We start from the raw sequence: 16,282 nt of genomic DNA, 5'->3' as shown, positions 1-16,282 counted from the left end.
CAACTTTTATTATTAGCTGTATTGTGATTTCATCGGGTCCTATGGCTGCGTTGTTAAAGACATTTTCTGCTTTTTTCCAGTAAATGTTTTCTATATAGATTTTTTTTTTAGATTTCCGTTGTTGCTGTTTCTGTTTGAGTCTGAACTATGCTGTTTTTGGTGCCAAAGTTATCCGTAATAACGTCGCTGATGTACCGCAGCGCATCGTCTTCTTCGACAATGTTAACATCTTCATCCCTTGTAGCTGTTCGCGAATTTTTAGTTGGAGCTCCGAGTGGTCTTACATGGTTCCAGAATCTTTTTGGTGTGCCTTTGTCTCTATTGCGAATGTTATGCACTCAGCATTCGCTTGTGCATTTAATTTTTTCTTCCCCAAGCTCACTCGTCATCCTTTTCTTTTGTTGGTATTTGTTCCATCTAAGGAGCACCTCTTCTTTGTGTTATCCCAACTTTTTGGCTTCTCGATGATCTTTAGATGCCTACTTTTTCTCTTCCATAGCTTGCTTTATTTCATTGTTTCACCACTTACGTGGTTTCCTCTTTCCAATCCAACAATATTTGTTGCCGTGCCCATCTTATCTCCTGCTGCATAACGTCTACCAGTCCATTATATTGCCGGACTGCTGTAGGAAGTGCCTCCATTTTCTTCTCCTTTTTTTTTTGTGATCTCTATTATTTTATTTTTCATTTATTCTTAGAATTCTGGTGCAGTTGGTTCATGTGCATTATTGTCTCTCAAATTTCAAGGTTAAACGTGTACGATAGGTACCCTGGTCATCAATCATCATTTGGTCTAGTCATTTGTGGACCGTTTCTGAGACTAAGGCGTAATCAATACATGACTGCCTATTAATGCATTGCCACATTACCTGTCCGTGACACTTCCTGTTAACTACTGTCAGGTTCTGTTCATCACACAGCACTGCCGACAGGAAAGGGCGCGTCTCTGCGAGTAAGGATGCGGCAAAGAGGTTCAACTTGGCTGCAGGGTGGCCAGATCGCTCCCACCACAGGTAGCCAAACTGGCCTCCGCAGTAGCCCAAATGTAGCCAAAAACGAAACGTTTGGGTAACCCAAAAGTAGCCAAAGAGCTGTCTTTTTGTGAAGTCATTTCTTAAGCATATTGAATTAATTTTCGGCAAGAATACCTACATATTACTTACCCGATCGAGCGCGCATTAAGAAACAGTAATTGTAATTTGAGCGCCTCCGTAAGTTTTTTTGTTGTTCATTCATTCATTCAAATAACTTTATTCAGTGCCCTGCGATTTGGTGTGGGTCTGGACCCCGCCTAGGTTTCGGCCAAGGGTTGTTGGCCCTTGGCGGCTTCCGCAGCTCGCTGGACGGCCCAGAGTTGGTGCTGTAGGTCCGAGCTGAGCAACGCAGACTCCCAGCGCGCGCGGAGGCTGTCGCTGTTTGAGGCTGCATCACCGTTATACTGTATTACAGCCGTACATTCTCATAGGATATGCTCCAGGGTGGCTCTAGAGTTGCAATGTCTGCACTTGTCCGTCGTGTATAAATCTGGGTGTATTAGGTGCATAATACTCGGATAGGATCTGGTCTGTAACTGCCGCCATTCTACAGACTGATTTTTGCTTAATTTTGGGTGTGGCGGCGGTAATGTGCGCCTCTGCAATCTATGGTGTTGCGTAATTTCGTGAAATCTGGTCATTCGATCTCCCACTCCCACTCATCGGTAGTCGGTGAGGCGGGGCTAACCGAGGCTCGGTCCGTAAGTTCTCGAGCCATGCGGTGCGCCGCCTTATGGGGCTCTTGCATTGCCCAAGGGGCGCTGCGAAAATGGTGCTAAAAGGCGCCCTCTGTCCTGAACTGGGTAGTACCAAGCTCGGTCGTCTGCTTCGGTAAGCACGTTTACAATATGGACCCGCCACTTTCGGTTTTGTTGTATGACGGCTTGCAGCGAATATCGGGCGCCGAAGATTTTTTTCAGGGGTGGCACGCAGCGTAAAGTCAATAAATTATGCGACGCCGAATACGTGTACGCCGTTCAAGAAATAAGCGGCGAAGTGTTAGCCCGGTGTCAATCGCAAGTGAAGCGAGGCGCGTACAGAGTTGAACTTCAGGTAAGGTTTGCACGATTCAGGTGCACAAACGTGAGGAAATGCTTGCTATAAATGAATTCACAGCAGCGATAAGCAGACGACATGCATATCCAGCTTTTCCGGACACGTACCAACTAGCGCCCCAAGCGGGCCCGGCACGAAGCTAGCGCGTTTTCAATGGAACGAGCGGGTTTTTCGCGAATAACAAAAGCTGCAGGACGATTATTGAAAAAGGCAGGTGACAAACGTGTTCTGGAAGACAATCCACGCGAGCCAAATGCAGTGATCACTTTATGGCACGTAAGAATTTTGTTCCCACAGCGGTTAAAGTTTTAGCAATGGAAGCCTATGGAAACGACGAAAATTTGTGCTCGATTTTTGAGGCAAGAACGATGACTGTAATAAAACCATCCCGTGTATCGTAATACCCAGTGCAGCGTATGTAGTCCGAAGGCTCAGCTTTCGATTGATGCCTATCTCGACTCTCCACATATGGCTTAAGACTGTTCCCGAAAGCGATTTTTGTGACACTGTCGTGTCATTCGTGAAAACGTGAATTCGTGAATGACACTGTCGTGTCATTCGTGAAAATTCACGTCGTATCTATAAAAACATGAGCGTACCGCTCGGCGAAGCCACGGTAGCCCTGGCCGAGTGGTGGAATAGCGAGCACCTTTAGTCCCGTGTCACGGTGGCCGCGGTTCGATTCCCGCTTCGCACTCTTTCTTTTAATGCCGCAGTTTGGAGCCCGGCCCATGCCGACAACTTGACAACGGATCACGAGCGACGGGATTGAGCCCCCAATGCTGACAGCGGCATTAAAAGAAAGAGTGCGAAGCGGGAATCGAACCGCGGCCACCGTGACACGGGACTAAAGGTGCTCGCTATTCTACCACTCGGCCAGGGCTACCGTGGCTTCGCCGAGCGGTACGCTCATGTTTTTATAGATACGACGTGAATTTTCACGAATGACACGACAGTGTCATTCACGAATTCACGTTTTCACGAATGACACGACAGTGTCACAAAAATCGCTTTCGGGAACAGTCTTAAGCCATATGTAGGTAGCTGGCCCATGCCGTCGTCCAACTTATCCACGCTGAGGACGTTGATGAAGGGAAGAACTGCTTCTCAACGAGAACGAGGAAAATGGGTTTATTTACAGTATTTAAATCAGTCTAACATGACTGCTTGAGAAAAGTGCATCAGTCTAACATGACTGCTTAAGAAAAAGAGTGTCAGTCCAACATGACTGCTCAAGAGAAAGTGTGTCGAGCATCCGCCCAACAGCCGTTTTTAAACACTAGGTCCGCCGGCGATACATGGGGACGCGAACGTTCGTTTACTCATTGTAAATTCGCCGCCGCACCGCAGAACAGTTTACGCACACAAAGGCACACACATTCCGAAGTCCGGAGCCGACGTCAGAGGGGAGCCGTTCCGGGTACCTCGGAGACATTCTGAGTAGCTCGTTGTCCTGCGTGCCGGCCGGCGCATGGGAAGCGACATACGGCTTTCCCGCGGCAGCTTGCTCACGCGTAGCAAATCAGGTCCGCGCTGGGGACCTCGGGCACAATAGTTCGTCCGTCGAACCCGTTTCGTCACAACGGCGATGGGGCTGGTGGATGGAGGCGGTTTTCAGCACAAAGCCCGCTTCTTCGAACGCAGCCTAGCTGCAGCGACGGAGAGTGGGGGATGCGCGTCTTGTCCCCCAGTCGTAATTGGGTGGCAATCTTGCCTTGCAGCTCGCTATTCTTAACACCGCATAGGACCTAGTTTTATAGTCTCTCACTAGATGGCAGAATCACAAAACCAAAGATTTGGTTTCGGTTTTGGTTTTTCAGCAGCGAATTTTTTTAAAGCCGCATAGGACTTAGTTTTATAGTCTCCTATCAAATGGCAGAAACACAAAACTCAAGATTTGCTTTCGGTTCTGGTTTTACAGTGGTGCTCTTGAAATATTATGCTTTCTATTTTTCCTTTATAAAACGTAGCAGTATCGTGTTCATTTGTTAAGTCATCGGTTTTATGAAGATTTTATTCATTGGACGTCATAACTAGAAGCTTGCGCATGGCTTTGTGTTATAAAAAAAAAAAACTTTCGTGCTTTGTAGCGTGGAACGTGGGAGAACAAAATGGCTATTCTTATTGCGTTCTTGAAGGTCCGTTTTCTTCGACTTTCGGCTGTCCTTAATTGCACACACTCCAAACGAATCACGTCCACCTGTGCCCCAATGCCACCCGGTAGCCAGTGCCAATCCTATGTAACATTCGTGTGGAACAAAGGGTCTGCTAGGCTGAGTCGCTGCCCGAACGTTAATTATTTCTAAAGATTCATCCAAATAAGAAATGCACCAACTAGGAGAAGATGTGCAGCGTCTGGATTAATAGCTACTGTTAATGCGTTCCCTACAGCCAAGTGGTATCAATCCGTAGGTGTGGCCGTAAAAAACCATTTGAATAAATGTCCCGTGCTGTGTCTGCCCCGGTCTCTCTACAGAGAAGCTAGCTTGGCTAGCCGTCAGCATTTACGATCAACATATGGTGTCCTTCGTTCGGTGCATTTGCTTTTAATGCGCAGCATTCTTTGGCGAGTACCCCAGCAATTTGGTAGCAAAATCGTGCAAAATCGTGTCTGTAACGCCAAAAGCTTGACGCATTTCCCATATAAATATATAGGTCTTCATAAAAAGGGTTGGGGTGGTCAACTTGAAATTGGAAGTGGCATCAGCATAAATTTGGGCGTGATACAGAGATGGGCCAAGCTGAATTTGGTAGTGATATGGGAGTGGCCCTACCTAAATTTGGGGTGAAATGGTAGTGAGCCAAGCTGAATTTGAGGCTGATATGGGGGTGGCCCAACCTAAATTTGAGGTGATATAGGGGTGGGTGAGCCTAAGTTTGGGGGAATATGGGGGTTGGGCCAGCCTGGATTTGGGGATGATATGGGAGTGGGAGAACGTAAATTTGGGGGTGATATGGGGGGTGGGCCACCCTAACCATGGGCGTGATATGGGGCTGGGCCAAGCTGAATCGGGGGGGGGGGGGGGTAAGGGGGGCTAACCTAAATTTGGGAGTGATTTGCAGTGGGCCATCCTAAATTTGAGGTGATAGAGGGGTGGGCCAGGCTAAGTTTGGGGCTGATGTGGGGGTGGGCCAACCTGGATTTGGGGATGATATGTGGGTGGGCCAACCAAAATTTGGAGGTAACATGGGGACGGGCTAACCTAACCATGGGGGTGATGTTTGGCTGGGCCAAGCTGAATAGGGGGGGGGGGGGGGTGATGGGTGGACTAACCTATATTGGGGGATGATTTGCGGTGGGCCATCCTAAATTTGAGGTGATCGAGGGGTGGGCCAGCGTTAGTTTGGGGCTGATATGGGGGTGGGTTAACCTCGATTTGCAGGTGGTATTGGAGTGTGCCAATATAAATTTGGTGGTGTTGTGGAGGCGGGCCAATTTGTATTTGGGGGCGATATGGGGGGGGGGGGGCAACCTAAATATTGGGGTGCGTCGACTGGAAATTTGGGGGACGATTTATGGAAATTCGTGGGTGGACCAACTTGAAAATTAGGGGTGGCCCAATTGAAATTGGGGATTGGGCCAACTCCAAGTTTAAGGCTGGGCGAAAAGAAAATCGGGCGTGGCCGACTTTAAATTTGGGGGTGGGCCAACTTAACTTTGAGGGTGTGCCAACTTGAAATTTGGGGGCCTGTTTACGAATAGTTAGACAACACCAGTGGTGCTTCTGCATCTTTTTCATGATCGCAAAAGTACGTATATTAATAATTGTTACCTAATACTCTTCAAGGTGAGCTACCACTCGAGCCTTCCCAGCCCACTGGGCTAATAATGTCACAGAAGTACTCTCACCGTGACAACTGCGACGTTCAATGTGGAGATCAGAAGAACAAATCGCAGACCGAGCTGACCATTTTCACACCAATGTCATCGCTAACACTCCTCGCTCGTGCTAGAGGCAACACAAGCTTACAACGATCGTAATTCAACTTTCACTCGCACGCTAGTCGACACGCTCTCAGTGCACAATTTCGCCCATCATTGGATAGAACCTTGCTGGATGTTTTACTGTCATGTTGTGTCGTTTTTCACGAAGGCCGTCTCCCGAAAAGGGAATACATTTTTGAGATTGACGAGGCAAGCTAGTATATAACTCATACGAAGCAAATGTATAAACGGCTATAGTGATTTTTCAAAAATGAATATAAGTAAATAAGATTTCAGATGGTATTATTTCGACCGGGCATGACAACGAGTTTTTCCCACCTGTCGCAGTGCTTTGACCGAAAACCTAATCATATTGCTCAAACGTGTTGCCCCAATACTACATGGGCTAAATGTACAAAAGTGCGGTGCGTGGTCACAGCTTCAAAGCCAGTCTATTTTGTGTACTGTTGTTGATATTGTATTATTGTGGAGTTTTCCTCTTCACAAGAGCACAAAAAGAAAAAAAAAAAACATTACAGATAGTAGCTAAGCGCAAAGTATATTGGAAGATCTGAAACCAGAAATTATATTTAATTTGCGGGTTGGTCATCTCTGCTGGTAGTTCGTTGTCCGATCACTTAACGAATTTTGTTTGTGTGCAACTGCAGCAAAAACGAAGATACTACCATTTCATTGCCAGGACCTTTATGCCCTCCACACACACAAGGAGGACACCAGATAATTGGCAATGTCAGTTTATAAACTGACATTGTTTTGCTAATTTCAGTGTAGCGTGGTGCCTGCGGACGGAGTATTTTCTTAGTATCAGTCCAGTGTTAGCAGTGAGAAGCAGTTCGGTCAACCATTCCCATGAGGGCATACTAGCCATTGTAGCGCTTTAGTGTAGGACAAGTAAAGTGCTAAAAACTTGGGTGTGCCTTGTCCTTTCCGCAGATCGTCCATCCATTCTGTTATGGTGACGATCAACGTTGTGTCCCTCAGGCCTCCTCCTCATTTTTAGCTTCACCATCGCGAGAGTGGACAGATCGTCCATCCATTCTGTTATGGTGACGATCAACGTTGTGTCCGTCAGGCCTCCTCCTCATTTTTAGCTTCACCATCGCGAGAGTGGACAGATCGTCCATCCATTCTGTTATGGTGACGATCAACGTTGTGTCCGTCAGGCCTCCTCCTCATTTTTAGCTTCACCATCGCGAGAGTGGACAGATCGTCCATCCATTCTGTTATGGTGACGATCAACGTTGTGTCCGTCAGGCCTCCTCCTCATTTTTAGCTTCACCATCGCGAGAGTGGACAGAGAAAGGAAGCTTTCTTCACAATCAGCCCCAGCGGGATTCCACCACTCGTAACTGCTGCAATTTACATTCAGGGGCTGGGCATGCTAACTACATCCTTAGTTTCACAATGACTAGAGTACGCAGAAAAAGTAGAGCTTTGGTCGCTATCACTACCACGAACCCATGTCAATGCAGATATAAGTACGTGCAGGGGCTGGGTATGCTAACTTCTCCGCTACCACCTGCATCCACCACCTCAGATTTTCCAGGCATACCTGCTTGTTTTGATTGCAGACGCATGCAGGATAAACGCAGATAACTAAAAAATCTCAGTGCCCTTCCACTCTGTGAAAAAACATGACCTGCAAAGCTGTGTATGTGGGCCCCTTAATGGCGAACTGCACCTCCACCGTATGTCGGCCCCGCATTGCACTGTCTTCGGGATCGGCCCACGTGTTTAACGCCTGCTTCATCTCCGCCGCGGGTCTCCCCGGCATGGCGTTACATTCGGGATCAGCCCACGTATGGAGAGCGCTGAACGCATGCTTCACCACCGCTGCGGGTCGGGCCGGTATTACGCTATCTTCGGGATTTGGCTCTACACGCGGACGCGATAGTGGGGAAAGTAGCCCTTACGAGGAAGCTTTAGCTCTGGTGGTCCTATCTAAATAAATGTAAAAGTTGAACTCGTTTTTCGCGACAGCCACTGCATCTAATTTGACAAGGTTTGTTGCATTTAAAACAAAAACATAATAATGTCTGTTGGTTTCGAATTCTTGATTTAGGTCATCATTTGTTTATTCAATATTGTCAAAAATCGCGAATTTTAAGAAAACGAAACCATCAAGTTTACAACTCTCTCTCGGCAATGAAAACTGATGTCACAATTATGTACATTGCATCTAACAGCACATCTAAAGCAGACAAAATTGATATATTACGCATGAATCTAAAAAAATTTAGTGATATGGAAATACAGCTTTTCCACAACCCTTGTTCACAACGTCACGACTTCACGTAGATATAAATCGGCATATTGGATTTGTCCGCTTTGAATTGTCTAATGGATGCTGTTTACAGAACCGCGATATCAGTTCTTGATGCAGAGTTAATAATTTGTAAACTTCGTGCTTGTGTACTTTTCGCACTTTCGAATTTTTGAATATCTTTTACAAAAATTCAGTTCCTAGATAGAAATTCCGCTTCCAATAGTCACTAGAATTTACCTTTCTCTCCCAAATCCAACAAATTTCATTGAAATCGGTCCAGGGGTTATCTAAGAAAAGCGTTTCGGCGTTTTACATCTATTTGAATAGGCTGAGCCGGAGTAGGGCCCGTGTTAAAGCTTCCTCTTAACGACTTCGCTGTAAAAAAAAAAAGAATAAAAGAATAAAAGAAAAAAAAAAACGCTGCAGCCATCAATATCGCCGCTTAAGATTTCGTCATGATGGCACCGTCACCATCGGCACGGCTCCGTGAGCAGCTACTAAGCTGTTCACTTTCGTTATCTTCCTTCCCTTGGCGGCAGCGCATTGTCTTGATGCCAGCGACGCGCTAAATCTGCACCATCATTCCGTCATGCATCGCTTCTGCGACCAAGCAAGCTTTTGGCGGCACACGTACACTGCCGCATTGACACCAAAACGCTAAAATGCTTGCCTTCGAAAAAGCAGCATGAATAAAAATGGAACGCGACTATGTGGCCACGGGGAACATGTTCGCGGGGCCATACTATTGATGACAGCATCACAAAAGGCTAGATGTGGTCAGGTTGACTTTACAGGTTTGGAAGGAATGACTGACGGGCTAGTTGCTTCATTATCACATAAAGAACAGCGCTTAAAGTTAGCGCAGTTTGTGTGTGTTTCCTCCTTTGTGTCCCGTCGTGAACTGCTGCTCTATCTGTGGGTTTACAGATGTTCTTTTTCTGCGTCAGTTACGCCTTCCAAGAGTGTTTACTTGGAAAATTTCTTTCGCATGGCTCTTACAGAAGCATGTTTAGTCGAAAGTTTTTCGCTTGGCTGCATAATCTCGAGGACGGGCTCCAAACTGCTCATTTTCTTTAGCCACGTAAGAACCATTACTGAAAATTTAATTAACGTAGCTTTGTTAATTACGCAAACAACTTCTCAACTTACTCCGCATCTAGAGATTACCAATCTGAACACTCGAATGATAAAATGATGTTAACATTATTTGCATCGTTTCAATAGTTTTGTTTCGTGCAGTTAAAAGCAGCCGGCATATTGATGGTGCTGTAGACTTCTTATAATGTAAGTGTGAAAGCTTGGACAGGTTATCTTGGCACAAATCAACTTCATGAGCTTAAGCACATGGCCCAACCTTGCACGTCTGTCTTTACAACCGATTCTCATACATTATACAAGAAGCACATCAGCGCTACGGCACATCCCACAAGGTGTGCGAGAACATTGTGCGCGCTCCCGATTAGGTTTCTGAGCGTTGGTGGCATCAGGCTCGGTTTCCTGGCATCATAAGAAATAAAAACAGCTTCCTGGAGGAAAGCATTGGGTACATTTTCAGTACTTTGTAACATATGGATCAGCACGGATATGTACGTTAGAACAAAAAGTACTGAAATATTAAGGTGAGGGTTTCGCTGGATATATTTTCGCTGTCTAATGATAAGATCTAAAGAAAAATATACTGTGATTTTGTGACAATTAAAGCTGACACGAAACATGAGCTCCGACACAGTACCCGTTGTGGAACTGGCCCCTGGACTACAGGGCTACATTGAACCACGATATGCTGGTTTGATAAATACCAGTAATTGGAAAGTGGTTCGCTCTTGAATTTCCTGTATGTCGGCGTCGCTGTGCAGTGTTGGGGGCCCTTTTTAAACCACAAGAATTATGTTTCAGCTAATATTGAAAGCAACTGTATTCTTTCTTTTAGGGGGGGGGGGGGGGGGTTAGCGTCTAACCACAGTTGCAAAGTCATCAGTTAGCTCAAGATGCGCCTGCATGTGTTTCTGATATCCAGTATGTTACGGATTCAATAGTGAAAGAGCGTTATCTTATCAGATTGCGCGCGTGAAGCGAACACTGTGGTACATTCTCCATCACATTTGACGACCCGAGATTGCGCTGCAATGTACGAGTATTCCAATCTGACGAACCGACGCCTTGATCCGTAGATCGAAATCAGAGGAAGCGCTTTGCGCGCAGCCCACGTTATGTTTGAGTGTTATTTTCTTTTCCAGCGCAAGCTCATCTTATAATGAGTAACATTCGTGACTGACTCTTTCGGAAGTGTTTTGTTCTTGACATTACTACATCGTGAGAGTACAGAGGTGCTCCATATTCATTGAGTGGATACTGGGAAACGGACTATAGCCTTTTCTTGCGTCTGTGTTTGCACATTTACCGGACCAATTAATTTTTCATAACATACTTTTTAATTTGGGGGGCTGTAAAGCACAACTTTTTATTAACACGATGTTTTAATAACACAGAAAATTTAAATGGTTATTACTCGGCTTTCACCTCATGGTAACGGATTTATATAAAGACATACTTATTATGATAATTAAAAGCCTATCCGTTTGACTACGTATCATCTGAGTTCCCCTTTGCAAGGTCATACAGACTTGCAGGTGGTTCGTATCGGGGACCCTCGACATATGTCCAACCGCCAAACGAAGGGTTATTCCGAATGTTTCATTTCAGGAAGGCGTGTTACCCTCCTGTCTTTCATTCCCGTTCGCAAACACACATAAGACGAAAGTGCTGCGTGAAGAGCGTCGTTAGTCCAGGCCAACGAGCTACCATAACTCACCTCGCCTATATCGCTGTCATTTAGGCTTAGATAAGAAATATATATATTTCAAATCGACGCATTACGAATCCAAAAAGAGCTGCCCGCGACCAGCCCAGCTAGGTTTCTTTCATTTCGTACTTCGTCGTAGCGGCTAATAGTAGCTCACGAAGCAGAGCACTTAGTGTGGATATGGCAGAGAAGGTGTTCTATATACTGTCTCGTCACCCGCCTAAAATTGCCCGCCGTGCTACTGGCCATTCCTAGAAAATTGTTTATGTGACGCCCAGCCATTTGCAACACAGCAACTTTGTTTTGCGATGGGCGAGTCCAGGTGAGAGACAGGGTGGTTATGGAGATAAAGACACGCTGTTTTCTGCAGTAACTAAGGAATGCATGAATGAATGCCTTCATTTATTGAGAAAAAGGAGGAGCAAGCATCAGTGGAAGCACGTCTTAGCAGATTGGGAAAGAAGTGGGGGACAAAGGGGAAAAGCTGAGGCCCGGGTTGCAGGCGAAGTCGCAGCTTAGGGGCGAGAGAAGATAAGCAAGAGTTGGCGAAACCAGTTGAATTCCAGTGTAGATGTGTGATGTGCCGAGTAAATGATTGGAGTCACCGCCCAGCATCAGTCCTTTGCGGCAGTGTAGGCTCCCGCCGTTTTTGGTAACAAACCTTTACTGAAAACCAATCTTCGCAATTACTTATTTATCAGCCATGCCTAGCCACATATTCCTCAGTGGCAGGGTCTGTGGATTACAACTACGCTGTCCCGACAAGTTACGACTATAACATGACGCTTGCGGTTACGGATGCCATACTCGTGACTCTTACTATACTACTACTATACTGCGCGAATACTGTAAACATGGGTTTACTGCACAAGTTAGTGAACAGACATTTTAGAACCGCGTTTTTCGCCTTACATACGCTCAACACAAGCACCACTGCAACAAGTTAGGGTGCGCGTCCCTTCAAGATAGAGACGCGAACGCAAAGAACGCGTCTGAAGACACGGTCTTGGGCCTCGTGCCAGACACATCCAAGCCAACAATATGTTAACAATCATGCCGTCGTTTCTATGCAAAGAGGTTATCTATTTAAACTTCTGGAGTGACAGTCCAATCCGCCACCTACGGGAGCGCGTGAAGCCGCCGGGGGCCACATTGTTAGAGAAAAAGGAGCGCGGCCACAGTACGTGGCTGTGGTATACGCGCGACGCAACCTGTGCTTGCGGTTCTGCGATGAAAAAATAAAATGAAACCCCTTTAGGAAGTATATCAGTACGCCACTGTGTGCCGCTGTTGTCAAAAATAAAATGCCATGGTGGTGGGTGCTGTCAGGATTGGGGGCTCAATCCCATCGCTCGTGATCCGTTGTCAAGATTGGAGTCGGGCATGAATTAGAAGGTAGCTGGCCCATGCCGTCGTCCAACTTATCCACGCTGAGGACGTTGATGAAGGGAAGGACTGCTTCTCATCGAGAACGAGGAATATGGGTTTATTTACAGTATTTATATCAGTCTAACATGACTGTTTCAGAAAGTACATCAGTCTAACACGACTGCTTGAGAGAGAGTGTACTGAGCAGCCGCACAACAGCGGTTTTTAAACACTCGGTCTTCTCCCGATACAAGGTGATGCGAACGTTCGTTTCGTCATCGCAAACTAGCCGCCTCCCCGCAGGACGGTCTACACACACAAATGCACACACGTTCGAATGTCCGGAGCCGACGTCAGAGGGGCCCCGTAGAACTCGGAGCCGTTCCGGGTAGCGCGTTGGGGAGTTTGGGAACAATAGTTGGCCCGCCGAACTCATCCCGTCACAACGGCGATGAGGCTAGAGGTTGGTGGCGGTTTCTGCACAAAGCCTGCTTCATCGAATGCATCCTAGCTGAAGCGACGGAGAGTGGGGGATGCCCATATTGTTCCCCGACACAAAGTCGATTTAGTCACGCTGTGGCTAGAAGTTGGCGGCGACGCTCCCGGAATGTTGCCGCTATAGTTGTAACTTGGCAAACTTGCACTGGAGCTGGCCGTTCTTAACAGTGACTTGTGTTCTGTGTACAATATGTTGCGAAAACTGAAAAACAGTCGTTTCCTGTTTTCTTCATTCAGTAACCTGCCACGTGCATCGGCACTGTGATGCCCTTTCGTCGATACATGGTGCGGGCCCGTATTGACACAACGACATGACCTCGAAATATAGTATCCTTATGCCATTTCTTAAAAAAATCACTATTTGTGTAAATGAGAGTTTTTGGTTTAAACCTAGAAAACAAGAAAAAATATTCAACGGTAGGTCTCATTTTTGTCCGGCATTTCAGTTCTAGCTGAAAAGAGTCGGTGAAAGCAAATTTACAATAAAGCTAAGGGAACCCACAATCTGCACGCAGCCGCAAGCCTACATGCGCTCCAATGACAATAACCTGTCAAAGTTAAGGTCATGTGTCAGCTGGCGGATCAAGCAATCTACTTTTTTTTTCGGTCTGCATCCGTTCTGCCTGCGTCTGAGGCAAAAACGTGAAGTGGGAAGGCAGATAAACAGAAATTGGTGGAGGCATGTGGTAGCGTAATGGTTAGCGTGCCCATCTCCCAAATGCAAGATGGTGCATTTGGGAGAGGGGCTCGAATCCCGGTGGTTTGTTTGTGAAGACAGCTTTCGGTGCTCTCTGGTGACTGCGAAGCTCAGAATGAGGCGGTAGCCTGACGACAACGGTCGCTGTCAACGTAACAGAATAAGCGGGCGTGCAAGGTCACACCTAAAGCCGAAAGCACATTCAGAGGAAATACACTATGCTCTTGACGACAAAAAAAAAAAAAAAAAAAGAAAACGTGACGAGTAACGAGCGGTGTTGATGAGCGAGGCTGTAGACGGATAATGTCACCATAGACAGGACCACGCTTCAATCGCGGTGCTCAGCGGAAATATACATAGACAGCGTGTCAACTAGCGTGTAATTGATACTTCATTAAGGTCGCTGCGTGTTTGTGTTGTCTAGCAGGAGCGAGTAGTGTAAGAGATGACACTGGAGAGAAGGCGGTGAGCGAAGTCCGCGAAAAGTAATTGAGGATAGCCATATTGAACGTCGACGCCATGTTGAATAAAGCCTGCGACTTCATTTGCTCAGCCGCCAGAAAGGCTTTAGTGGTAGCATACCGCTGGGCGTATTTGGTACCCACAGCGATAAACACACACTTTGCGGAAGTAAACAGAGGAAAGGGACGTAGTGAGTTGGCCGCCCTTTTCGATCTCTGCCATAGTTTGAAAAATGAATGTGGCGAAGTGTGACGCACAAAATAGTATATGTCAACCCAAATGAATCATCGTGGTCATACTTGCGCGACACGCCATGGTGGCCTGCCACCAGGATATCATGAAGTTGCAGCCATGAGAGTTTTCATTGGGCACTTGAGAATAAAAACGAGCACATCAGACACGTCGGAGGGACATTTCTAGGGTACAAGAGCACATCCCCCCCCCTCCCACAAAAAAAAAAAAAATTATATATATATATAAATATATATATATATATATATATATATATATATATATATATATATATATATATATATATATATAAATCGCGAATATAAGCTTCCTAATAGGGACATCATAAGATCGAGCACTACGGCGCTTGTTGATCTTGTTTAGGATGACGTCAGCATTTCATTCAGCGTTTATTTCTGAGAAAATGAGTTGAAGTTCCGTTTATTTGCATCACAATGACAGGCGTAATCAGGCAAACATTGACAGCATTTCATTAGAGAGTGCCTGTCTAGTCTGTGGAGATTACGTATGACAATGACAAAAAACACAGAAAGCTTTGCTTACATCGATTCGCACATACATGGGATCCGCATAATTTTTTGACTGTCAATTTAAATGCTTAAGAATGGTGCTCATCAACGCAATATTTCCATTCACAGTGAGCAAAAGCGGCTGTCGTATCCACAGTAGAATTGATTTAAATGGCTTTAATCCCGTGCACATTATATCATTGCCAACTTCCATGTGATTGGAGTCGTCAAAATGGGATACACTTGACAGGGAAATCAGGAGGTTGATGAACGGCTAAAAGGCAGAAGCTTGCACAAGACCTCAGGGATATAAAATGACTTTTTGAGCAGCTTGGTCAGGGGGCCACGCAATGGTTTCCACGTCTATTAAAAATAAAAAAAAAATGCGGGCATTTTGGGATAGGTGAAAACGCTGGGAATTTCACAACAGCATTAGCCTAAATATAAAAGATGACTTAAAAATAAGAAACCATAACGCTGACAAGGTGGCCAAATTTCGGCAGAAATAAATTGGCTGTTGAAGCAGTTCAGCTGAAACGCGATGGTGCGAAATAAGGCGAGAATGTCGGCAAGTGTTGAACAAAGGTCAAGTAGGTCTTGTGGCCGACGCCAGCGCTCAGCAGCTGTCAAGCGGCTGCACGTATTACGAGATGCCTAGTCGTCAGTAGTTACAGTATGATTCGGGTCTGAAATATTGGACGCGGACTCCATCACATTGAACGCAGTGCATTCTATGGTGTCATTCTTCGACAGATGGTACTGTAGGGGTTGGAGGACGGACTTCGGGATGAAAAACACTTGGGAGGGTTTATTTTACATTATATACAGAGAGGTGAGAGTCAAGTAACAGTCGTACAGTCATTACGGGCCGGCAACAACTCGGACGCTGCGGCCCGCGGCAAGAAGTTCGAGAGAGGTGAATCAGGGAATGCTCTGGTCTCTCTGGAATGCTTCTTTTAAACCCTTCGAGCACTGGAAGTCGCGTCATGTTCGGCCAATGGGAGAGCCCGCTCAGATGACGCCACCTTCGGCCAATGGTAGGCACCCGTGCGGTGATGTCACACCCGGCGGCTCCCCGCGGTCTTGCCTTGCTGTGGTGCAATGCTCTCTTCAAAGGCGGAGAAGGGGGATGATTGGGCTCCATTGTCCGAGGGCTCACCTGCTCCCGGTGGTACGGCCCCGCTGTGGGGGCAAATGCCTTCTTCAAAGGCGAAGAAGGGGGACGCTTGGGCCTTCCTGGTACATCACAGCCGTCCGGTTGTCACGGCGCATTACCGCCGTCAGGCCGTCCCGGCACAATACCGCCGTCTTGGTTTGGCACCCACTTTACTTTCAACAGTGCCGGGCTATCCCCTCGTTTTCTGGAAGAGTCAAGCAGAGAATAGCTACCG

The sequence above is a fragment of the Dermacentor andersoni genome, chromosome 1, assembly GCF_023375885.2.
Source record: "Dermacentor andersoni chromosome 1, qqDerAnde1_hic_scaffold, whole genome shotgun sequence".
Taxonomy (NCBI): Eukaryota; Metazoa; Arthropoda; class Arachnida; order Ixodida; family Ixodidae; genus Dermacentor; species Dermacentor andersoni.
The sequence above is the reverse complement of the archived record's forward strand: the minus strand, read 5'-3'. Positions refer to the sequence as shown.